General features: G+C 35.7%; 1 protein-coding gene across 3 annotated transcripts in view; it reads left to right on the top strand.

Annotated features, from left to right (window-relative positions):
* Nucleotides 1-26,920, top strand: part of B3GALT1 (beta-1,3-galactosyltransferase 1) — a 592,659-nt gene that overhangs the window by 149,901 nt on the left and 415,838 nt on the right. The window lies entirely within an intron of this gene.

Here is a 26,920-nt window from a genome sequence, read left to right as displayed (position 1 = left end):
ATATGAAAAAAAGAAAAACAATGGTGTTGTCCTGGTAGCATTATGGAACAGCACTCTATATTGTATCCCTAATATATTTAGTAGATTTTCATTAATTCCCTCTTCTTGAGGGTCTCTCTTGTTGAGGGATGGAAGGTTCTAGATTTCTAAACTCCCACTAGGTGGAGCACTTTCCACAGCAAGGGGTTCTGGAAATCCTCCCTTAATTGAGTCAGAAGTTCTCTTATAGTCTACTAGGTTAAATGAACATCTGTTTGTGCCTTCTGATCTTGGGTGGGATAAGTTGGGCCTAAAAGGTGAAGTGTTTAGCCACTGCAAATATGTCCCTGGTTAAACACAAAAGATCTCTGCACACTAATTCCAGTGCTTCTTGTTTGAATAGTCTTCAAGTTAAGCTGCCTGTGTGCGCAGAGCATTCTACTGGAAGCAGCAGGCACAAGTTTTCCATTTGGATTTGATAACCTCTACAGTTTTTTGCGAAAAAAATCACTACCTAGATTAGTTTTAAAATTTGTGTGCCCGTTCAGATATCCAGAATCAGCATTCCATGTTCATCAAGGAGATACTCATGGAGTAAGGCCAATTGTATCCTCTGACCTTGAACTGAGAAAACCATATCTTATTTATGAATTCACTGCCCTGCTTACATTTTAAGGCTTGGAAGTGGTCATGATCCATCTGTTCAAAGAATTTTTGCTTTTTTCTTTATCACCTGAAGTAATGGAGGCAATGGAGATTTTCCCAGTGTCACATATTTCTCAACCACAGTTAAATCCTCAAATGCTCAGCCATTCCTTATTTAAGAGTATCATATGCCACCATTGCCCCAGATTTCTTTGACTCTCATGGAAAACAGTTTCCATGTCCTGAGCTGGAGAAATTCACATCTTCGTTGCTGATGTCTGATCTGTGATAGATACTGGAAAATTATAGTCTGCAAGGGTAGATCTGTTACCCCAATACCAACCCCTTGTGTAACAAGATGTTTAAATGGGATGTGAGTCTTAGTTTCTGGTGAACCAAAACAACAGAGTAGAAAACAGTAGGTGACAACTTCTCCTGTGTTCTAAAGTAAGGTGTTAGACAACCTACACATGCCTTACAAAGGAGATTTTCAACTTCTAGCTGATTAACCACCAATAAAAGAGGATAGAAAGGGCAAAAGGGAATTGGAGATTGGAGAAAGAATTTCTTTGTAAAAAGTTGTTGGAATGCTGTGGCATATCCCCACATACAACATTACGGAGGAAGGGAGGTGCTCCTCCTCTAACCTCAAGCAGACTGAGGAAGGTTTCAAAGAAACCATAGAGAAAGTGTGATGTTTTCTATGAAGGTTTGAACAATACATGTCAGTTAGTGCCTGATATGCCTGAGAGAACCAAAGTGTAAGAAATGGAAGTTGCTTGTGGCAGCCCAGTAGAAGCCTGTAATTTGGAGACTAACTGCTTTCTCAAAGATTGATTTAAAATGTATGTTTCCTATGGATATATGCACGAGAGAGTTCCCTGGAGTTGTCTCATTGGGATTATTTCTAAGAGTGCCACCTGGAGATTTGGTGGAATTCTGAAAGAGAGTTTCTTGGATGGACTTAGACTGTTGAGAATCAAAATCTGAATTGGGAGCAGGGGAAGGTCATAAGCAGCCAGCTGGAAAGTGCACCAAAGAATTTCAGTGAAAGATTCTAAGCAATGAGTACACAAGGCACACTGAGGAGTGAAATTTAGGATTTAACATAAACCAAGCTAAGAGAGTACTGATTCCAGCTTATAAGTCTTTCACTTTAGGAAGCTATTCTCTGCTCCTTTCTTCTCCCCACAACCTTTCAAACTTCAAAGAGCATTGGCAGTCTAATGAATTGGAATAGGGAAGAGAGACAGTAGCTTCAGGTGGAGTCAGTAGAGGAGTAACTATGTCACCCTTTCCCGTTGAAGTGTTTCCATCTATAGCACTCAGAAGGACTTTGTAATATCATAAAGTGACCAAAGGAGAGATGAGATCTACCTGAGATTTTATCTAAGGACAAGGGAAGACCAAGACCCACCGAGTGAATTTTCAAAGGCAGTCATGAAAAAAAAACTAAACTGCCTTATTTTGCCCCTTTCTTCTGCCCTTTGATATCATGATATCACACGATATACATATATACTATATATTACATATACATTATATATTATATATAGTATGCATATAGTATATATATGTGTATATAATGATGCATATAACAACATTGTTCATTTTGTTATTTAAACACTTTACATCTTAAATGGGGTTTTGCCTTCATATTTGGATACCTGAGATAGTAGTGTTAATGATTAACACTAATAGTAGTCTATATGATTGTTGTTTTGTCAACTTTCTTATACATAGATTTTGCTTCTATACTTTAAAGCTATATTGTTTGATGCATGAAGGTTTGTGATTATTATATCTTCTCAGACAATTTTAATTCCTTTGAATTCTAATTTCCATATCAATATTATGAACTCTGCTTTCTTTCTACTAATATTTTCCTAATATGTTATTTTAAATTTTCTTGTTTTCAAGTTTATATGTTACTTTGTTTTAGGTTGCTGGATTTGGGTATATATGTATATACTTCCTCCAATCTTAGAATTAATATTTAAAATTACAGCTATATTCAATCTTATTGATATCATCAGATTCTAGTTTATTTCTCTACTAGTAAAAACTACCCCAGTCTTTAATAGATGATTTTTAAACATTTATTTTGCTATCAATGGAAACATCCAATCTATATCTATAACCTCACCTGTGAGTGAGAGAAGATGCTTAGCAAAATTTTTACCTATCTCTTCTCCCCTCCTATTTACCTTTCAGATTTTGTGTAATTGTTTACAATTTTAGTTCCAAAATTGAAATTGTTATATTATGTTTTTCCATTATGCCTCATTCATGAATCCTAATGTAATAAAAGCAGTATACTTCACAAGTACAATATAAATGATTATTTGGAGTTAAATACACATTTTCCTGAGCTCTTGGCTTACCTTTCTTTTATCTTTTATATTCTTGTATCTTGGATTTTTGTTTTCTTATTTTCTCAGACATCAGCAAGAAAAAATTTTAAAGGCCTCTAAATCATAACATTTTGAGGTTTCAAGTACACTATGACTATGAATTCAAAATACTGGTTTAACTGGGCATAAGCGTTGAAGTTTGCATTTGTCACTGCTGTGCCTTATAAATTTACACTATGATTTCCCTAAAATTTCATGTTTTAGGTTAAAAGTTTGATGTGTGAGTCTTTTGTCTATGTAAATAATTTTTTTGTTCCTATATGGTCTTACAATATTTTTCTTTATTTATTTGGTTCTTAATTTAACTTAGTTATGTCCAGGTATTTTATTTTTTTAAATATTGGCCTTTATTTTGTCTTTGATTATTTCTTCTTCTTCATAGCTCTGTTCTGAAATCACTGCTAGTTATTAGATACTTTTAATTGATCCTCTATATCTCATAGCTTTTCTTTCAGAATTTTCTTTTTTTTCTTTCCCTTTGCATTGTGTTCTGAGATACCTTCCTGTTTCAACTTTTCAGATGCTTTACTTGATCTTTTTGTTTTGCTTTTTTCTCTTTTTTCTCTATTTTTTTCTTCCAGTCATAGCCATTATTTTATTCAGCCTTCTAATTGAGCCTTTAAAAATAATGATCATGATTAATTTTTGAGAATTCTGATTAAACATAATTGGTCACTGATACAAAGGATGCAGTCTAGATTGATCTGTACTAGTTGCCACACTGGGTTTATTTATCTCTAATGGCCCTCAAAGACAGTGAATCTAGATTATGATTACAGGATCCCTGGCTGTCATGAGTTAGATTGTGCATATGATTGGTCAAATGGGCTCTAGTATTATATGCTATGAGTAATTGAATTTCAAGGTTCACGAAGAGATGGAGAACCTCCCTGGACCATGACTCTACTTTTGGCTTTGGTCCTAACACCCACAGTCTGAATCTCTGGCGGCAGGTTTGCTTTAAAGGGCTGTTCTTTCATTTTTAGCTCAATCAAACTCTGGAGCCAGCAGTTCTGAAAGCAAGGGAATTAAACATGTTTGTACATCCTTTTTGTTAATGGGCCCACTTATTGCCCACCCTTCAGTCTTGCTCCCAGTTCTTGCTGCCACAAGTCCTGGTTTGTTAATAGGGTCTCCTGAGAAAGTCACTTTTTGGCAGTTCTGCTCATATAGTATTGTGAGTTCTTAAATTTAGCATGGTTTTTCTACCAATCTTATATCATACATATGTTATCTTCCAGAAAATCTTCAAGATTTGATTTGATGGCACCCTTTCTTGTTAATTATTAGTATACTGGATTTATTCTTACTTATATTTTGACATCTTATTGTGGTTTGGGACGAACAGATATAGTCAGATGCCCTTCTGGTTTTGATGACCCAGATTATTGAATTTAGATGTCTGATTATGAAAAAAACAAATATATCTATTTTTTAATGTAAGCTGTCTTGTAATATTTACAAAATGACCATTTGGGACACTTGTGATTCTGATATCCAGTTCTCTAAATTATTTTACTTATAAATAGTTGAAGTAGGATGCTTTGCTATTTATGGCTTCTCTTTCTTACATTTGTTAACTTTCGTTGGAGAGAGACATTGAAAATCTGCCAAGAAGACACATTCAGAAGCAGAGAATCTCAGGAAGAATATCAGCTGCATTGCCTTTGCTTCCTGAATTCAGATCAAAATATCAGTCAGATGCTTTCATCCTACTCAAACAAGGGAAGTTGTCAGGGTGTATAAGGTGGAGAGAATCATCCTTCTTTTGATACTTCTAGCAAGTAATGGCAGTGACTCCTCCTCATAGCTGCATCTTACAATTCACTAAAACAAACAGACATTAAAGATATGATTTAAGGTGGGAACTCTACTGGAAAATGGTCATGGTATGGCATCCTAAACACAATTATTCTGTTATCAAGCAATTGTGTCTGGGAGAATCATATCTGCAAAGCTTGTTTTTAAATCATTCTCCAATGGTAGCTCTTTTTTTCTGAGGCACTTCATGGGTCAGAATCATGGACTCTTATTAATGACCAGGTATTTTTCACCTTTAACTTTCCCTTAAATGATGGAAGAATCTTTTATTGCCTTCCTCTACAAAAAATGAGTATTTAGGCAATTGTTATCTACCAAAGAAGAAAGAAAAATGAATGTGCACTGGGTAATTTCTAATGTATGTCATCCTTTTCCTGGGAGAGACTCCCAGCCATGCAACCTTCAGAATATAAACAAAAATGAATGAATGATTTAGCAGTAATATTGTTTTCAATTTTGATGTGAGTTAAAAAGTGAAAGTTATTCAGAATGTTCTTTCATTCAAATTAATCTTCCCTGGATCCCTCATACATTATTCAGAATGCTGTGGTAGATTTGACCAATTTCATAAGAATGCTAGATAGTTTATTTTCTTCTAAATAGAGCCTCTGACAGCTGCATGAATAACCATAACTCAATGACAAAATTTTTAATGGAAAATATATTTTTTAAAATATTTTTTTAATTCCTTTTTAGTAGCTACTTTTATTGTCATTCTGCCTTCTAAGTGTCATGGATTCATCAAAGAGAGAATTACCACTCTTCTAGTATTTTTTTTTACTATTTTGATTAATTATAAAAAAGTTCATATTTTGTAAATGATTATAGTTATCTGTGTCTTTCAGGAATATTTGAAATATTTATTGATGATGAAAGAGAAAGAGGTGACAGAGTAGTCACGGCGGAAAGCTGCCTGGCTGCAAGTCAGGGGCTCACTGTATGTACAGTCTGGGTGAGGCTTAGGAATGTGCATTTGTAGCATCATTCATATGCACAGGTGTAAGAATCATACTTTGAGAAACATTAACGCACAGTGCTTCTCAAACTTCAATAGGAGAAAGAATCAACTAAGTATCTTGTTAAAATACAGATTCTGATTCAGTAGGTCTTGGGGCTGCCCTAAGATTCTGAATTTCTCAAAAGGTCCCAGGTAGTGCCAGTGCTGCTGAGTCAGAAAAACCACGCTTCATGCAGCAAGTTGAGACCAGTTGAGACCTGTCTTCAACTTTGCAAATCGAAAATCTCAATTTTGCCAATTCATATCGAATTTGATCATGGAAAGACAACATACAATAACCAAAGAGAAAGGAGGCTGATGTTTAAGCCAAATTGCCAGTTTAATTATGGCACTGCTTCTTAACCCTGAGTGCCACGAGAGTAACGTATAGAATGCCAATGCTTAGACACAGTTCTGATTTAATTGGTCTGGAATTGTCCTGAAATATAGTTAAAACTTTCCAGCCGATTCTGATATGCAGCCACAGTGAGGATCACTGATTTACTTTGAGATGTGTAATGCCAGTAGATCAGCTACCAATGTTAGTTGATCAGCACGTCCTCTTCCCTGAAGAATATCAACATAGGGAGCCAGGGTGAAGTTGGTAGCTTGCCTGGGGAATGTAGAATCACAAGGGAAGAAGTTTAATAACTTGAGCTTCATCAAGCCTGATAGGTACACCTTCACCATAGGATATGCTTGCCAAGGATGTGCGTGTGCAGTAGACCCTTCAGTGCCCTTCTTCAATTGATATAATCTTACATTCTAAGCTCCCATTTTCTATACTAGGGCAGAATATCCTACCTCTGTTATTTTCCTTCATTCTTTAAAACATATTTTCAAATACATTTTATGTTTATATAATACATAGACTTTCACTTTATTCATTTATTCCTGTTAACTTTAATCATCTGTTTACAGCTCCCTAAAATTCTTAGTCCCCTTCATTGACAGTGGATGTCCCAACATCTCCTCTATGGTTCACTTCATTGTTCGTGCCATAGGGTGAATTTTCTTTATATAGGTCTAAAATTTTCTGCTTTTTAGTTTCGTCCTTAGAGTGTAAGCTTTATTGCCAAATGTTAAACAGCCCCACCAACTTTATAATTCCTAAATTATTTGTTCAGTATCAATTATATGAATATATGAAATGCAGTGTACATATTCTACTTTTCACAAAGTTAATGCAAGTATTACAATAGTTGAAGACAAAGATGAAATGAAACTGAGTAGAAGATAGTTTAGGTTCATAGAACAAGACTACATTTTTCTGTCACTTAGGAAACACTGTTCAACATAAAATTGAAATCATATGTACAAAGGCACTCTCCTACAAAGGCATTTCAACCTGCAAACTGGACAAGTGCCAGTTTTGGAGTGTTTAACTGACTTTCTATTTTAAGCAGGAAAATGGTTCACCTAGAAGTATTCTTTTTTTGGGGGGGGTAAACTTTTACTATCATGAAACTTAATGGAAATTTTAACAACAGATCATTTTGAAAACATGTGAAAGGAAGGAGGTACTAATCAGGAATTCTTGGTGAAGTTCTGTCAGAGTAATTGAATTTTCCTCTCTGTCAGAATGATAGGACTGATATATCAGTTGAAGTAACAACTGTAATTTACTTTGACTTTAAATGAACTTCAGCTGCTACTTATTTGGCATACAAATTACAAAATTTTTTTAAGTAATCTAGACTAGAATCTTGCATGGTTAGAATTTTATTTATCTACACCAGAGGCTTATCCAAAATTATCTAAGGTTTTTGTGTATGTGCACTGCATTTTTATTAAGTCAGTGGATGACTTAATAAAACTTTTTTTTTTTTTTTTTTAGAAGCCAGAGTTTATTTCTGCTTTAACAATACTCAAGGAACTTTCAGAAGGTTAAAAGACCCAATGATATCTGGGTTTAATATAATATTATAGCCAGGTGCTGATTGATGCTGCCTCTGTTTCAAAATCCTCAGGATGACCCTGGGCAGTTCGATGCCTCACTGATTCTTCTGGTCGAAGAGGGGCGTATTCTGAGTTTCGGCATAATCCATACAAAACCATCCCTCCAGAAATGAGGATAAAAGCAATGCCGGAAGCAATAATTGTCATTGAGAGGGAGAAAGGTAAATGATCAGCAAAAAGGCCACCACAGCAATTTCAAGGAGCAAAATTATTAATCCAGTATAGAACAAACAGATGCGCTTGTGGAATTCTTGCGTTATTCTTTGAAACCAAGTCCACTGACTACGAGCTTGAGTTGCTAGAATCATGATGAGTCTTATCTGCAGCACAGGGACCTGTGTTTTCCTCTCCTCTGCCAGTAGGAGGAACCGGGTGCAACGTTTGACCTGATTATCCATGTCTATGTTATATTTGTATATTCTGAACCTACAACTGCAGATGAACCACAGTAATCACATACAGTAATAACAGGAATATTTGTGTGTGTGTGTGTGTGTGTGTGTGTGTGTGTGTAAACTACCAACAAAGTCAGTGATCTGCAAGTGGAGTGTTAGCTTAGCTTGGAATATCAGGACTGACATTCTAGATAAGCCATACCATATAGCCACAGAGCCTGGATTGGAAATCAGATTTCTCCAGAGAACACAACCAATAGCATATACATATGATGGAGCAGTGGTATTGTTATTTTGCTCTGCTATCTTGAAGCCCACCACAATCAACAAAACTAAAATAGATGGCTCCTTGGGGGTGGGGGAGGCCTGAACATTGCCTGGAATGCAGTAGGCATTCAATATATATACGTTAAATTGATTGTTTTTAGCACAGTAAAGATATATATATTAAGGAATTGGCTCGCGCAGTGGTTGCAGAGGCTGAAAAGTTCCATGATCTGCTGTCTGCAAGCTGGAGATCCAGGAGAGCCAGTGGTATATAGTTCAGTCCAAATCTGAAGACCTGAGAACCAGGGGAACAGATGGCGTAAGTCCCAGTCAAAGGGCAGGAGAAGACTCATGGTACGGCTCAAGTAAGTTGAGGGAACAGACTTTCCCTTCCTCCACGTTTTTGTTCTGTTCAGGCTCTCAAAGGATTGAATGATGCCCACGCATGTCAGGGAGGGCAATCTGCTTTACTCAGTCTGACTCAAATGCTAATCTCATCTGGAAATACCCTCACAGACACACCCAGAAATCATGTTTACCCAAACATCTAGGCACCCTCTGACCCAGTCAAGTTGACACATGACATTAACCATCATAGCCACTTCCATCCCAGCCCTCCCCAGTGTCCTTGCACTCCATTACCTGGTGGCACTGGAACACCAAAAATCAACCTCATCATTTCAGAGAAAAAAAAAAAAGGAATCTGGGGAGCTATATGGAAGGAAAACTGCTTTAAAATTTCAGAGGCCAATTTCTCAAATACAATTGATACAGAAGGAGAGATGTAGTTCAGACTTACGCCTCATGTAAATATCATCTGCTTATTTGTCAACCTTGTTTTCTTGGAAAGCTGAATATGCTAGGAGAGGAAAGCAATGTTAGAAATGATAACCCCTTTGAATGGGATTTTATAGTAATAAAAGTCCCATCTGTTATCTCATTTGCTACTAAGAACATCCCTCTGAGTTCGGCATTTCCAAATCAAAACTTATCCACTCAATTATTAGAGAAATGCAAATCAAAACTACAATGAGGTATCACCTCACTCCTGTTAGAATGGGCATCATCAGAAAATCTACAAACAACAAATGCTGGAGAGGGTGTGGAGAAAAGGGAACCCTCTTGCACTGTTGGTGGGAATGTAAATTGATACAGCCACTATGGAGAACAATATGGAGGTTCCTTAAAAAACTAAAAATAGAATTACCATATGACCCAGCAATCCCACTACTGGGCATATACCCAGAGAAAACCGTAATTCAAAAAGACACATGCACCCCAATGTTCATTGCAGCACTATTTACAATAGCCAGGTCATGGAAGCAACCTAAATGCCCATCAACAGACGAATGGATAAAGAAGAAGTGGTACATATATACAATGGAATATTACTCAGCCATAAAAAGGAACGAAATTGAGTCGAGACGTGGATGGATCTAGAGACTGTCATACAGAGTGAAGTAAGTCAGAAAGAGATAAAACAAATATCGTATATTAATGCATGTATGTGGAACCTAGAAAAATGGTACAGATGAGCCAGTTTGCAGGGCAGAAGTTGAGACACAGATGTGGAGAATGGACATATGGACACCAAGGAGGGAAAACTGTGGTGAGGTGGGGATGGTGGTGTGCTGCATTGGGCGATTGGGATTGACATGTATACACTGATGTGTATAAAATTGATGCCTAATAAGAACCTGCAGTATAAAAAAAAAAAAAAAAAAAAAAACTTATCCACTCAGGGGTTTCCATGCTTGGAAGTATGGGACATTCCATACTTTCCTATGTCCCATGATTGCCCTAGATTGATTGAGAACTTCTAAAAGCTATGATCATACAATGGACTTGTCAGAATGCTGACATTTACTTTTAGGGAAAATTCTAACTGGATCAAGGTTATTTATTAGTGTTTACCCAGATTTAAATCCAAGTTACACCAGATTTAGAAAAATATACCTAATATCATTTGGGGGAACAGGCAAGTTCCTTATTTCATATATATATGAATATGTAATATATATTTCATATATATAATATTTATGTAATTTTTAGTTTTGTTGATTTTGGTGGACTTCAAGATAGAGGAGCAAAATAAAAATGCCATTGCTCCATCATATTGAAGAAGAATTCAGTTCTTTACTAGTAATAGATCACTCTAAATGCTATACTGTTAATAAATATCTATAAAATCATAAAGTACATACAGCATGTCTCATTCTCTTAAAACTGAGGTCCAACCAACACATATATAACCACCTGATTTAAGGCAAAGAGACCATACAGTGCAATGGAGGAAGGTGATCTTTTCAATAAATTGTCAATTGGATATATGAGAAATGAATTCGACCACTAACAAAAACCATACATATAACTCAACTGCAGTTAATTTCAGATCTGTATGTGATAATCAAAACAATAATACTCTAAGAAGAAAACATACAAGAAAATCTCCTGACCATGGAATAGGCAAGGATTTCTTAAATAGAAGAACAAAAAAAATGCCAATAATAAAGGAATTAAAAAAAAAAGTAAATAGGATCACATATTAAGACTGAAAACATCAGTTCATCAAAGTGTACCACTAAAGAGAATGAAAAGGCAAGGCACAGACTGGGAGAAAAATATGTAAATATAAAATTTGGTCTGTGGGCTGTAGTTTTCTAGGTCTTAAAAAAAAGAGGTATGTGAAAGGAAGACTGAGAGACAAAGGCATCTTGTCAAAGAAGACATTTCCTTAATAAGCCATTGGAGTAGAGTCAGACTTCAGAAGGACTGGCTCATCAAATATAAGCCCATCAGGTATCGCAATAGAAAAAAAGATCTCACAAAATTTCCAAGGTTACCAAATTTATTTATTTATTTATTTATTTATTTTAATTTTATTTATTTTTTACACAGCAGGTTCTTATTAGTTATCTATTTTATACACATCACTGTATACATTTCAATCCCAATCTCCCAATTCATCCCACCACCACCACCCACCCCTTGCCACTTTACCCCCTTGGTGTCCATACGTTTGTTCTCTACATCTGTGTCTCTATTTCTGCCCTGCAAACCAGTTCATCTGTACCATTTTTCTAGGTTCCACATATATGTGTTAATATGCGATATTTGTTTTTCCTCTTTCTGACTTACTTCACTCTGTATGACAGTCTCTAGATTCATCCTCGTCTCTAGAAATGACCCAATTTCGTTCCTTTTTATGGCTGAGTAATATTCCATTGTATATATGTGCCACACCTTCTTTATCCATTCGTCTGTCGATGGGCATTTAGGTTGCTGCCATGACCTGGCTATTGTAAATAGTGCTGCAATGAACATTGGGGTGCATGTGTCTTTTTTTTTTTTTTTAAATGTTTATTTATTTATTTTCTTATTAGTCATCCATTTTATACACATCAGTGTATACATGTCAACCCTAATCTCCCAATTCATCACACCACCATCCCCACCCCTCCACAGCTTTCCCCCCTTGGTGTCCATACATTTGTTCTCTACTTCTGTGTCTCAATTTCTGCTCTGCAAACTGGTTCATCTGTACCATTTTCTAGGTTCCACATATATGCGTTAATATACGATATTTGTTTTTCTCTTTCTGACTTACTTCACTCTGTATGACAGTCTCTAGATGCATCCACGTCTCTACAAATGACCCAATTTCGTTCCTTTTTATGGCTGAGTAATATTCCATTGTATATATGAACCACATCATCTTTATCCATTCGTCTGTCAATGGGCATTTAGGTTGCTTCCATGACCTGGCTATTGTAAATAGTGCTGCAATGAACATTGGGGTGCATGTGTCTTTTTGAATTACGGTTTTCTCTGGGTATATGCCCAGTAGTGGGATTGCTGGATCATATGGTAATTCTATTTTTAGTTTTTTAAGGAACCTCCATATTGTTCTCCATAGTGGCTGTATCAATTTACATTCCCACCAACAGCCAAGGTTACCAAATTTATAATCGGTCTGTTCATGGTGGGAAAGTAGCATTCTTTTCCCCTTAAATTAATATTATATCTGCAAAGATCAAGATATATCTTAAATCAGCATTGCAAAAGTCAGGGGTTAAGTTGTTTTGTTAGGGTATATAATACCTAAGTTTTTATTTATTTGGGGGACTTCAATTATTCAGGGTGACCTTGTTTTTTCTTTTTCTTGGAATGCAAAATGCAGATTCCTGATTGGAATGTGATGTGCACCCTTCTCCTTAATGGCAACAGGATAAAATGTCAGTTTTGCATTCACTTATGAAGGTTCCCCACAGCAATATCTCAGTTCAGCGAGATTGTCGTAAAAAGCATGAAGATTTAAAATATATTTGTAGGGATTTTTAAATACTTGGCTTCATCAAGGATATGTTAAAATGCATTTTTGCTCTAAAGACATGAAAATTCAACTCAAACCAGCTTAAACAATGTTGAAAATTCTAGGAGTCTCTATTCTTTTTTTTAAAAAAATAAATTTATTTATTTATTTATTTTTGGCTATGTTGGGTCTTTGCTGCTGCACATGGGCTTTCTCTAGTTGCGGCGAGAGGGGGCTACTCTTCATTGCGGTGCGCGGGCTTCTCATCACGGTGGCTTCTCTTATTGCGGAGCACGGACTGTAGGCGCACAGGCTTCAATAGTTGTAGCACGCAGGCTCAGTAGTTGTGGCTCGCGGGCTCTAGAGTGCTTGCTCAGTGGTTGTGGTGCACGGGCTTAGTTGCTCCGTGGCATGTGGGATCTTCCCGGACCAGGGCTCGAACCCGTGTCCCCTGCATTGGCAGGCAGATTCTTAACCACTGTGCCCCCAGGGAAGTCCCGGGGTCTCTATTCTTAACTGAGTAAATTCAGAGGTGGTTCAGGAATCAAGTTCATTTCTCTGTTCTGTGGCTCTGCCTCCTCTGTGTATCAGTGTCATCATCAGGCTCTTTACAAGGTGTGGTGACTGTACTCCTAGTTTCACATTTATAAGTAGATCAAAGGCAGAGAGTGTAACTTTCAACGTTTGGCCTGTAATTGAAACTGCTTTCCCCGGACCCATAATCAAACCTACCCTTAACCTGTCTTTGGTCTGAAATCTATCGTACACCCATTTCTTGAGCAAATCTTTGTTACCAGGGGAATGGCCCTGACTTAAGCTGCCCATCTTGAATGAATCACTGGGGCAAGTGGCCTGGAGTTACCCTGCATAACTTAGCCCAGCGTTTCTCAAAGTGTGATCTTTGAAATGGCAGCATCAGTGGCACCTGGGCCTCCTTCTAGACCAACTGATTTAGAAACTCTGAGGGAGAGCCCCGGCAATCTATATTTTATCAAGCCCTCTGGGAGGTCCTCTGCCAGCTTAAATTTGAGAACCACTTTTTGACTAATCAGATGCTACATCTAGAGCTGGAGTCAAACCCTCAAAGAGGTACTAATTAATTGGAAAGGCGTGAAATATATTATAGCTATAGCCATAAAGCTGACCACACACAAAGCATATGAAGCATGTCTTATTTTATATTGAAAAATGTTCAAAAGCATTATGTTTAGTTAATTAAAGTCATAAAATGTCCTTTTTTGGAATCTATTTTAAATGAGATAAACTCTTATTTATTTGGAGTGGTTTATTTTTCATACTTTGGATTGGGATGCTTTTGGGTGATTATAGAAGTTACTTTATTGAATTGTGACCAGATTTTTAAAATATTATTAGATTTAATATATAGAAGGGATTAGAATAGACAATAGAGTGCAGTAATGTGAAATTTTGATTCAAGTGTATGTCTACATGTATAAATATGTATGTGCTACTAGGTTGTAACATAACATGCTTAACAACTAGTTGTCTGGGGGCAAACTGCTCTGGTTTATAGTTTGTCGGTTTCCATGGTGTAAATATTACAACACCTCCTGCCCATAGCAGATGTCAAGCTACCATTGTGACTCTGTTGAAGGTGGAATTGGGCAAGATGCACAGTGCACACGGTTATTAGTATTCTAAGCCTAAAGATATAATAGATGTAAATAACCTTATGAGCCTACAGTGAAATGTAGTAAAATAATTAGAAATTGATATGTTTTGAGTATTTAACTTAATTTAATATAATGTATTTGATTTTAAATTATATAATTTAATGTTTAATAATGGCCATCTTTAACAACTGTTTCCCAAGATTCCTGAAAACTTAACAATCAGTTCTCATGAACCAGCTCAAGCACACAATTGGACTGTGCCAGAAAGGTTAAAAGCCACTGGTTTAAGCCAATCGCCCATGCTTACTGCTGACTCAAAATTTATGAGACAAAATGACAAATGTAATAAGCCATATCAAGACCTTCATCCTTTCTCTGGACTACCTAAGCTTCTCTTTTAAAAGAAGAAAATCTGATTTCTGTCCACTCCTCTTTTCCACTATCAAATTATTTTCTCCCTAAAAATTGGCAACTATATCCATCTTTGTCCTAATACACTGATGAATTGGATTTGGGCACTGAAGGGAAGAGAGGAGTTGAAAACCATTTGATATCCAAAGGTTGGTGTAATTCTGTGTCATTAACTTCAGTGAGGAGACAGGAATAATAAGAATTTAAATGCAGCTAGCTTCTGTTGGCTGGATAATGTTCACCATTCTAAGGATTCCTTCAATCTAAACTTTTCTCATGATAATCTTTAGCTCATGATAATATAGTATGAAAATGAACAAATACTAACTAAACACCTTCTGCCTACATATTGTCTCTAATTTTCATGTAAAGGATATCAAAGGAAGGACCTTATTCAGGGAACAAAATTTCAAATATGACAACAGGATGAGTGCCATGTAAGTTTGTTCTGTGTCACTATTCCTCAGAGTTTTTAAAGTATGTTAATAATAAAACAAATGTGAATTTATTTGTAAATGAAATTTTATTTCCACATGAGCTTCTGGAAAACATCATAAGCCTTTCCCTCAAGACACAGCTTAAGTCTTATCTTCTTTGCAAAATCTTTCCTAATGATTTGCCCTAGGTTATTTGTTTGTTTATTTATTTATTTATTTTTTCTAATATAGAGTTACTTTCTTTGTGGCAAAATTAGAACTCCATTGTTTTCTCATTACAATCTTACCTTCACTAAATTTTACGTTTATAAGAGCAGAACCTTTTACTTATTTTTTGTCCCCTACTAGCATCAGCAACATAGTAGTAGGCAATACCTTTTAAAGTTTATTAGAAAGAAGTGTGAGGTTCTGCTTATGGGTCCATACAGTTATATCTCCCTAATATTATTATTATTAATATATTAATAATAATATTTAGTGCTTAACAATTCTTAGCACTATTCCAATTATTTTACATGAATTATTCATATAATTTTTACCACAATCTAAGTAAAAGAAAAAAATTATTCCACCATCACATAGTTTACATCCAGATATGATTAAGCAGTAGCCGGATGTTTCAAATGTCTGCCAACAAAAAGTCCAACATTGATGGATTTCAGTGCTTTTAAGATTATATAAAAAATGGACTTAAGAGTTTGGGAAGTTCTCTAAGGCTAATGCAGTGAAAGACATGAAAATGGCAAATATAATAGCAAATATAAGAGACGACATAGGAATAAACTCTGAGTAATATAGACATTTGATTTGAGTGAGAAACAAGATAGATATGGTAATCCGTTGAAAATGTACTATAAAGACAGCATTTATAAGATCAGACCTGACACTTTAGAACTATAGTTCATGTCTTTGGCAAGCTCTGTCTAACCCAGAGGACCCGAGCAAGAGCTAAGACAAGCTGAGCTTTGGAATGGGCCATCTTTTCAAAGCTCTGCCTTACTCGGGTCTGAGAAATGTAATTATTCCATCTTTAATCTTTAATATAATTTCTAAGAAAAGTCAAACTGAAAGAGATGGGCTTTCTGAAACATAGTTACCTTAAATGATTTATTTGAGGAATTCATTACTAGAAGCCAAGAGTCCTGTGTAATTTTTTTTTTTAAAGGATCTCTTTTCATTTAAAATGATTTGAAAAACACAAAATATCAGGTGGATAATCATATAATGCCTTTATTGTACTGCTTCAGCTGTTTCTTAAAGGAGATAACCTGAAAATAAAGACAATTGAAATGCAAATTCTTGGCTTCAGTGAAATAATCATTCTTCTTTTCAGACAAGAATAAAATTTATACTATTTAAAATGGGCTATTTTTTTCCTTGTAAGAAGATAAAATTGTTGTTTCCTGCAGCAGATTTTATTTGGCTATCTGAAAGTTCCATGACATTCCAATTAAGAGGAAAAATATAATCTATCCTCTCTATAGAAAAAAAAAAATTATGAGTGCTAGTGGTGGCCAGTCCTTATCTGTTTAGCAGAATCAGAATTCATCCCATATAAACATGAGTAAGGCAACACAGGATAGTGGCTATGAGTGGCGGCGGGGGGGGTTGAAGTTGGATAATCTTAGATTAGAAACTCAGCTTTTCTGAGTATTAGTTGATTGACTTTAAGTTACCTAATTTTCCCTAACTTCCACTTCCAAATCTCTGACATGGGGATGAATGGAAATATTGACTCAAAGGATCATTTGGGAAATAGATGATCTAATAGATACGAGGTGCCAAGTGCAGTAAATGGAAGTTACAATGTTATAATATAAACTCAACACTCTGCTTTTCATTCATGTATTATTCACAGCATAATTGATCACAGGAACGTTTTTCAAATTTGTATTGGCATTGTGATCTATTCTGCTCAGTTCTTTACGTACTGACATAAATAAGTTACTACTTTAAAAATCCAAATGGTTCTTGAGAGGGAGGATCTTTTAAGCATAAATAAATAAGTAGATAGATAGATAGAGATATACATACATACCTACATACATACATACCTTGTTTTTCAAGACAAGGCATTCCTACCGTTATTTTGGAGGTACCTGATAACTGCTCTATTTCAGTCTTTTGTATAAATCTAAGATTTTCATTCCATTCTGGAATATGAAGAGGAAAGTATTTAAGAAATATTTCAGTATTAAGAAAGAGTAAAGTATTTAAGAGAAAAAAATCATTCCATTGAACTTGTTTGGGTGTATGTGTTTTTAATATGGCTTAAAGTCTTTGTTCATGACAAGATCAAAGATGTGTGTATTCAAATGTATTTTCAAAAGAATTCCAAAAAACAAATATACATTATTTTTAATTATCTAAAACATTGTTCAGTAATTGAGATTGAACTGTACAAAGGAATAGTGCCAAATGATAAAAAAAAAAAAAAACCTTCATATTGCCTAAAGGGAAAGTGGCAATTTAATGAAGATGTGACTGGACTTTTTTTCTCTTCCCCTCAGTAAGGTTATTTCTTTCTATCTCCAAGGGCCTTTCTCACAATGACCTTTGTGATAGAAAAGCTCAGTGACATTGCCTGCAGAAATCATCTGCTGCTTCTAAGTCAGTCACAGGTTTTGCTTTAAGGCAAGAAAACACATTGCTCCCAATCATACCTCAGTGTGCCATCTTCAGAAAGCTTCACCCTCCTATAAATGCAAACCCATCTCTTACAGTCAGATGGAAATATTTCAGTGAATTCCTCAAAGGAAATGTTACCTATGGCTCAGTTTCATTGATATGTCCAGGGAGCTGTTTTTTTTGTTTATTTGTTTGTTTTTTAAGAAAGGAAATAAGTTGCTAAGTTATCAAAAAAAGAAGCAATAAATTTGAGAATCAAATATGGATGTATTCTGCATATATTAAGAAAAATTAGCATGTTATTTATGAATATCTTAAGCAGTATGGTCTTGGGAAAAAAGGCTATTAACTTGGCCTCAGTAAGCTATGTACCTTATTTGTATAATCATTAACTACTATAATGTTCCTTTATATTAAAACAAGATACCACTATGCGGTAGCAGTAGACTTTTGGGTGGATGCAAATTCATCCACTGTTCCCTTTAGTCAATCTAATGACCAACAGGGATAGGAGACCTTCACATTCTGCAGATGGGAAAGCAGAGCTGAAGGGAAGGGAGGCATGCTTAGCAAGAAAAAGAACAAAGCTGACTGGCCCACTCAGGGCCACATTAATATCATGCATCTTTATCTGAGCTAATCTGTAACTATTCTTTGTTCTCCTGGGAATAAAAAGTAAAAAGAAAAGTACAGAAATCCAAGTATTCCCTTGGCTTATTACTAAATGCAAGGTCTCCCCCAGGCATTGCTTTTGATAACACACAAATAGTCCTCAGCAACCATGTTGGGCTATATAGTATTACTTAGTAGTACAAACAGTAAAGAATAAAAATGTCATGTTAAGATTCTTGAGAGAAGACTGTCTTATTTCTTTGAGTGATTATTCCCACATGTTTATAAACTCTATATTATAAATGGTTGGCTGGTTATTCTTTGTTTTGTCCTGTCAGCCAGAGCTTTGACATGATGACACATGACTGGTAGGGCTGTGTTCCTTATAGAGGATGGGATCAGAAGGGCATTCTGTGGTACAGATAATGGGGAGATAAATAAATTGGCTTTTAACTCCAGTGTCATTGCGTATGTCATTTGTATTTTGTCAAAAATATTTGTTTTCCACAACTGGAAAAAAAGCAATTAAGTATATTAATTAAGCATACACTTTATAAACTTGATACAATACATATATGTATAACGTAGAGTATATAGTATGAGATTAATGTATTCATTCATTCAACAAATATACATTGTTTAGTATGTGCCAGACACTGTTTAAGGCACTGGGGTAAAGCAAAGACCCTGCTTCATGCAGGTTATATTCTGGTGGAGCAAAATAGACAATTAGTAAACACCCAAAGAAATACACATTGTTAGTTGGTGATATGTAGTTGGAAGATACATAAAGCATGGTAATGTTACTGAACTCAGGTTCAGCTGTTTGCCACTCAGAAGCCAGTAGTCAAGAGGCAAGTGTTGGTAGAAAGGAAAGTTGCTTTAATCAGAAAGATGGCAATCTGGGGAGAAGGTGGACTCATGTCCCAAAACCAACTCACAAGATTCTGTTCAGCCAGGATAGTTTTTAAAGAGGAAAAGGGGAAAGAATCTCAGTGAATCATCAAGGCAGGAGGTCAAGCTCTGTGTCATTTTCCATTGAGTGCAAGCTGACTGACTCCTCGTGATCTTCTGATATTATCTCATCTCTTTGTGGTCTGCCTGCAGCATTGCTAAGGGGGCTGCTGGAGGTAGAGAGCTGGTCATTCTTTAACTACTTAATTCTTCATTCCTACTTCTTTTAATCTAGGAAAACAATCAACAGGTTAGGCAAGGCATTGCATGCATTCAGTAGAGCATAAGTCAGGAGTTAGGTTAAATGTTTACCTAGTGATCTTATTTTTATAATTAAGATTTAAGGGGAACAGAAATAGGCAAACAGGAAAAGGGCAAAAGAGCTGCTTACAAATCCCCACTTGTCAGACATCTTTCCATTTCTATGGGATTGGGGCGAAGGTCTGTCTTTTGTAGCCATTTTCTTAGAGTGGAAGATGTCGACATGGGTCTGCAACACCTCTTTGCTAACAATTTTAGTTGCCTGCTTACATATATGGGCAGAGAAAGCTACAACTATTTTGATGCCCACGAAGATATAGATTATTATGAGCAATAGTGTTAATCCCATTCTCTTGAGGCCAGTTCTCAGAATTATGCTAGCCAAGAATGCATTCAGTACTGCTCAAGATGGAACAGCTGATGTCATGGCTACAGTCTGGTCATCATGCAGTTAGCTTTTTCCCTCTAGTGGCAGTTATAGTACCTATGAAACAACTCAGGAATGTGCATCAGACACTGAAAGATTCTGTGATTCTATTGTCCTAATCATTAACTGCTTGAGCCTGCTCTTTTGTGACTCAGGAAGGCTTGGGAAACTTTAGCTTTTCTACAAACAAGAGGCAGGGGACATGGAGGGGCCTTTGTACTTCGGGTTGGGAGGGGGAGGCCTGCAGGGTTCTGCTTGGTTTCAGTAAGGGGGGATAGAAAGAGACAAATAGTGATGCCATTTATTGTTCAGTGGGACACTCAAGGGCATAGCTTTCTAGAATGATGACAATCGTGGGAAAATTCTATAGACTACTGATTTTCATAATCTGAAGGGCAGTAATGTTATAGACAGATATTTTATGACTTTAGGTCTATGACAAACAATTTTCAGAATAAATTACTTCTGAGAGTAGACTACAAAATGGTTTTTAATCAAATCTAACCAAAATTTGACAGGGGCATTATAAGAAAAGGTAATTACAAACTACTCTTTCTCATAACATAAATGCAAAAATTTTACCCCAAATATTAGCAAGCCAAATTCCATGATACATAAAAATGATCATGCATAATGATCAAGTTGGGTCTATTCCAGTGATGCAAGATTCAAAAATTAAATCAATATAATTTACCACATTTACAAAATAAAAGAAGAAAGGAGATGTTCATCTCAATAAATACAGAAAAGTAGTTTAATAATATTCAACATTTCTTCATAATTAAAAAATAAAACTCTTAAATTAGTAATGGGAAAGATTCTCCCAATCTGACAGAGTATTTCTGATTTTAAACTTAATGATGGAATGCTTACTACTTACCCTATAAGACCAGAAACAAGGCAAGGATACCACTATAGCCACTTCTATCCAACACTGCACTGGAGGACCTATCTAGTGAATAAAGTGAAAAGAGACAAATGTCAAGGAATTAGAAGGAAAGATGACATGGTTGTATATGAAGACAGGACAAAAGAATCTACAAAGAAATTATTAGAGTAATAAGTGAGTTTAGCAAGCTCTCTAGACCTGAAGTCAACATTTTAAAATATATTTTTATATAATATTGTGGTAGATTTGAAAAGATGCTCACCAAATATACATATATGTGATATATACAAAAATGTTGTTATGGGTTGGACTATATCTCATTAAAAAAGGAATGTTGAACTCCTAACCCCTACTCCCTCAGAATGTGACTTTATTTGAAAATAAGGTCTTTGCACAGTAATCAAGTTGAAGTGAGATCAGTATGGTGGGCCCAATCCAATATGGCTAATGTCCTTGTAAAAGGGGGAAATTTGGACATAGAGAGACACACACACAGAAGGAAAATGGTATGAATACAAACGGAGAAGATGGCCATGTGGCTGGAGGGACGCAACTACAAGCCAAGGAACGTCAAAGATTGCCAGCAAACCACCAGAAGGAGGAAGAGGCAAGGAAGGATTTCCTTACAGGTTTCAAAAGGGGCATGATGGCCTTCAGAACTGAGAGATAATAAATTTCTGTTTCAAGCCACCCAGTTTTGGGTACTTTGTTACAGTAGCCCTAGGAAACAGTTCATATCCACATTATTTGTTATATCTAAAGTATTTGGAAACAACCCAAATATCCATCAACAGTAGCATGGACTTTTTTTTGAAGGTGGTATGTTCACATATTGGAATAGATGTATTCATGTGTTGGAGTGGGAATAAAAATGAAGAGAATACTGCTACAACTGCAGATACAGAGAGATGATAGGGAGATAGATATGACAGATCCGTGTATAAAGTAAAAAACAGTTAAACTACTCCCTGGTGTTAAATCACAATAATGATTACCTGTCTAGAAAAAAGAGATAAAGCATGATTTGAGGAGATATAAAGAGGTCTTCTGTGGTGCTGCTATACCTGAAGTGCCCTGAAACACTCATTCTACAACCCAGAGAACTGTAGAAGCCAAATCTGTAAGATAAGCAACTTAGTGGTATCCTGAGAAGCAGCATAGTGTTATTGTTAAAATCGTGGACTCTGAAGCCAACCTACCAAAGTGTAAAAGGCAGATCTACCACTTGCTAACTAAGTGACTCTGTGTAATTTCCTTCTCTGTGCTTCAGTTTCTCATTTGTGAAATGGGGTTAACGTTATCTATCTTAGGGGATTGTTTTGAGGATTAAATAAATTACGGCTTCTAAGACATTTAGAATAGAGCTTAAATATTTATTTAATATGTATTCATTTAGTATATATTAAATAAATATTTTCTATGTATTTATACTTAGTATGTATTATGTGTTTATTGCATGTTTTGTATACATTTATTAAATAAATAATATCACGGAAAAACAAAATTTGAACTATGGAATTTTGAAATCTCACGTTTAGAATTAAATTGTTTTTCTCCATTTATACTAAGTCTGTACAAGCTAGTAAGTAGTGCGTGGGTACACTTAAGCGTTAAGCAGTACATGTAAGCAAATACATTCATGATAAGAGCACATTCTAAATAAAATGCAACTTAAATCACTATCAACAGTACTGAAAATGTAATCTAATAGATACTTGAAATCATTATAAAATAAAGCAGTTAAAAATATTATCTATATGGAGTTACGACACCTTGATAAAATACTGCCAAACTATACTTATCTCTCTAAAAAGAGGAAACTGTATTGAAAAGCAGTTTCTAATTATCATTCATGGTTTACATATCCACACATGATTTTAATTGTTATGTATAATCATTAAAAATTCAAAGCAGAGCAGAAGCAACAAGAACTACAATCCTGCAGCCTGTGGAACAAAAACCACATTAATAGAAAGAAAGACAAGATGAAAAGGCAGAGGGCTATGTAACAGATGAAGGAACAAGATAAAACCCCAGAAAAACAACTAAATGAAGTGGAGATAGGCAACCTTCCAGAAAAAGAATTCAGAATAATGATAGTGAGGATGATCCAGAACCTCGGAAAAAGAATGGAGGCAAAGATCGAGAAGATGCAAGAAATGTTTAACAAAGATCTAGAAGAATTTAAGAACAAACAAACAGAGATGAACAACACAATAACTGAAATGAAAAATACACTAGAAGGAATCAATAGCAGAATAACTGAGGCAGAAGAATGGATAAGTGACCTGGAAGACAGAATGGTGGAATTCACTGCTGGGGAACAGAATAAAGAAAAAAGAATGAAAAGAGAATGTAGAGATTGCTACAAACAACTCTATGCCAATAAAGAATGAAAAGAAATGAAGACAGCCTAAGAGACCTCTGGGACAACATTAAACGCAACAACATTCACATTATAGGGGTCCCAGAAGGAGAAGAGAGAGAGAAAGGATCAGAGAAAATATTTGAAGAGATTATAGTCGAAAACTTCCCTAACATGGGAAAGAAAATATCCACCCAAGTCCAGGAAGCGCAGAGAGTCCCATACAGGTTAAACCCAAGGAGAAACATGCCAAGACACATAGTAATCAAATTGGCAAAAATTAAAGACAAAGAAAAATTATTCAAAGCAGCAAGGGAAAAACGACCAGTAACATACAAGGGAAGTCCCATAAGGTTAACAGCTGATTTCTCAGCAGAAGCTCTACAAGCCAGAAGGAAGTGGCATGATATACTTAAAGTGATGAAAGGGAAGAACCTACAACCAAGATTACTCTACCCAGCAAGGATCTCATTCAGGTCCAATGGAGAAATCAAAAGCTTTACAGACAAGCAAAAGCTAAGAGAATTCAGCACCACCAAACCAGCTCTACAACAAATGCTAAAGGAACTTCTCGAAGTGGGAAAAACAAGAGAAGAAAAGGACCTACATAAACAAACCCAAAAGAATTAAGAAAATGGTCATAGGAACATACATATCGATAATTACCTTAAAAGTGAATGGGTTAAATGCTCTAACCAAAAGACGGAGGCTTGCTGAATGAATACAAAAACAAGACCCATATATATGCTGTCTACAAGAGACCCACTTCAGACCTAGGGACACATACAGACTGAAAGTGAGGGGATGGAAAAAGATATTCCATGCAAATGGAAATCAAAAGAAAGCTGGAGTAGCAATACTCATATCAGATAAAATAGACTTTAAAATAAAGAATGTAACAAGAGACAAGGAAGGACACTGCGTAATGATCAAGGGATCAATCCAAGAAGAAGATATAACAATTATAAATTTATATGCACCCAACATAGGAGCACCTCAATACATAAGGCAACTGCTAACAGTTATAAAAGAGGAAATCGACAGTAACACAATAATAGTGGGGGACTTTAACACCTCACTTACACCAAGACAGATCATCCAAAATGAAAATAAATAAGGAAACAGAAGCTTTTAATGACACACTAGACCAGATAGATTTAATTGATATTTATAGGACAGTCCATCCAAAAACAACAGATTACACTTTCTTCTCAAGTGCACATGGAACATTCTCAAGGATAGACACATCTTGGGTCACAAATCAAGCCTCAGTAAATTTAAGAAAATTGAAATCATATCAAACATCTTTTCTGACCACAACGCTATGAGATTAGAAATCAATTACAGGGAAAAAAAGGTAAAAAACACAAACTCGTGGAGAATAAACAATACGTTACTAAATAACCAAGAGATCACTGAAGAAATCAAAGAGGAAATCAAAAAATACCTAGAGACAAATGACAATGAAAACACGACAATCCAAAACCTATGGGATGCAGCAAAAGCAGTTCTAAGAGGGAAGTTTATAGCTATAAAAGCCTACCTCAAGAAAAAAAAAAATCTCAAACAATCTAACATTACACCTAAAGGAACCAGAGAAAGAAGAACAAACAAAATCCAAAGTTAGCAGAAGGAAAGAAATCATAAAGATCAGAGCAGAAATAAATGAAATAGAAACAAAGAAAACAATAGCAAAGATCAATAAAACTAAAAGCTGGTTCTTTGAGAAGATAAACAAAATTGATAAACCATTAGCCAGACTCATCAAGAAAAAGAGGGAGAGGACTCAAATCAATAAAATTAGAAATGAAAAAGGAGAAATCACAAGTGACACTGCAGAAATACAAAGGTTTATAAGAGATTGCTACAAACAACTCTATGCCAATAAAATGGACAACCTGGAAGAAATGGACAAATTCTTAGAAAGGTATAACCTTCCAAGACTGAACCAGGAAGAAATAGAAAATATGAACAGACCAATCACAAGTAATGAAATTGCAACTGTGATTAAAAATCTTCCAACAAACAGAAGTCCAGGACCAGATGGCTTCACAGGTGAATTCTATCAAACATTTAGAGAAGAGCTAACACCCATCCTTTTCAAACTCTTCCAAAAAATTGCAGAGGAAGGAAGACTCCCAAACTCATTCTATGAGGCCACCATCACCCTGATACCAAAACCAGACAAAGATACTGCAAAAAAAGAAAATTACAGACCAATATCACTGATGAATATAGATGCAAAAATCCTCAACAAAATACTAGCAAACAGAATCCAACAGCACATTAAAAGGATCATACAACATGATCAAGTGGGATTTATCCCAGAGATGCAAGCGTTCTGCAATATACACAAATCAATCAATGTGATACACCATATTAACAAATTGAAGAAGAAAAACCATATGATCATCTCAATAGATGCAGAAAAAGCTTTTGTGACAAAATTCAACACCCATTTCTGTTAAAAACTCTCCAGAAAGTGGGCATAAAGGGAACCTACCTCAAAATAATAAAGGCCATATATGACAAACCCACTGCAAACATCATTCTCAATGGTGAAAAACGGAAAGCATTTGCTCCAAGATCAGGAACAAGACAAGGATGTCCACTCTCACCACTATTATTCAACATAGTTTTGGAAGTCCTACCCACGGCAATCAGAGAAGAAAAAGAAATAAAAGGAATACAAATTGGAAAAGAAGAAGTAAAACTGTCACTCTTTGCAGATGACATGATACTATACATAGAGAATCCTAAAAATGCCACCAGAAAACTACTAGAGCTAATCAATGAATTTGGTAAAGTTGCAGGATACAAAATTAATGCACAGAAATCTCTTGCATTCCTATACACTAATGATGAAAAATCTGAAAGCAAAATTAAGGAAACTCCCATTTACCATTGCAACAAAAAGAATAAAATACCTGGGAATAAACCTACCTAAGGAGACAAAAGACCTGTATGCAGAAAACTGTAAGACACTGTTGAAAGAAATTAAAGGTGATACCAACAGATGGAGAGATATACCATGTTCTTGGATTGGAAGAATCAATATTGTGAAAGTGACTGTACTCCCCAGTCTACAGATTCAATGTAATCCCTATCACATTGCCAGTGGCATTTTTTACAGAACTAGAACAAAAAGTCTTAAAACTTGTATGGAGATACAAAAGACCCCGAATAGCCAAAGCAGTCTTGAGGGAAAAAAACGAAGCTGGAGGTATCAGAGTCCCTAACTTCAGTCTATACTGCAAAGCTACAGTCATCAAGACAATATGGTACTGGCACAAAAACAGAAATATAGATCAATGGAACCGGATAGAAAGCCCAGAGATAAACCCACGCACCTATGGTCAACTAATCTATGACAAAGGAGGCGAGAATATACAATGAAGAAAAGACAGTCTCTTCAATAACTGGTGCTGGGAAAACTGGACAGCTACATTTATAAGAATGAAATTAGAACACTCCCTAACACCATACACAAAAATAAACTCAAAATGGATTAGA

Source organism: Balaenoptera borealis, assembly GCF_965194805.1.
Source record: "Balaenoptera borealis genome assembly, chromosome: 6".
NCBI lineage: Eukaryota > Metazoa > Chordata > Mammalia > Artiodactyla > Balaenopteridae > Balaenoptera > Balaenoptera borealis.
This window is presented reverse-complemented; position numbering and strand designations above follow the sequence as displayed.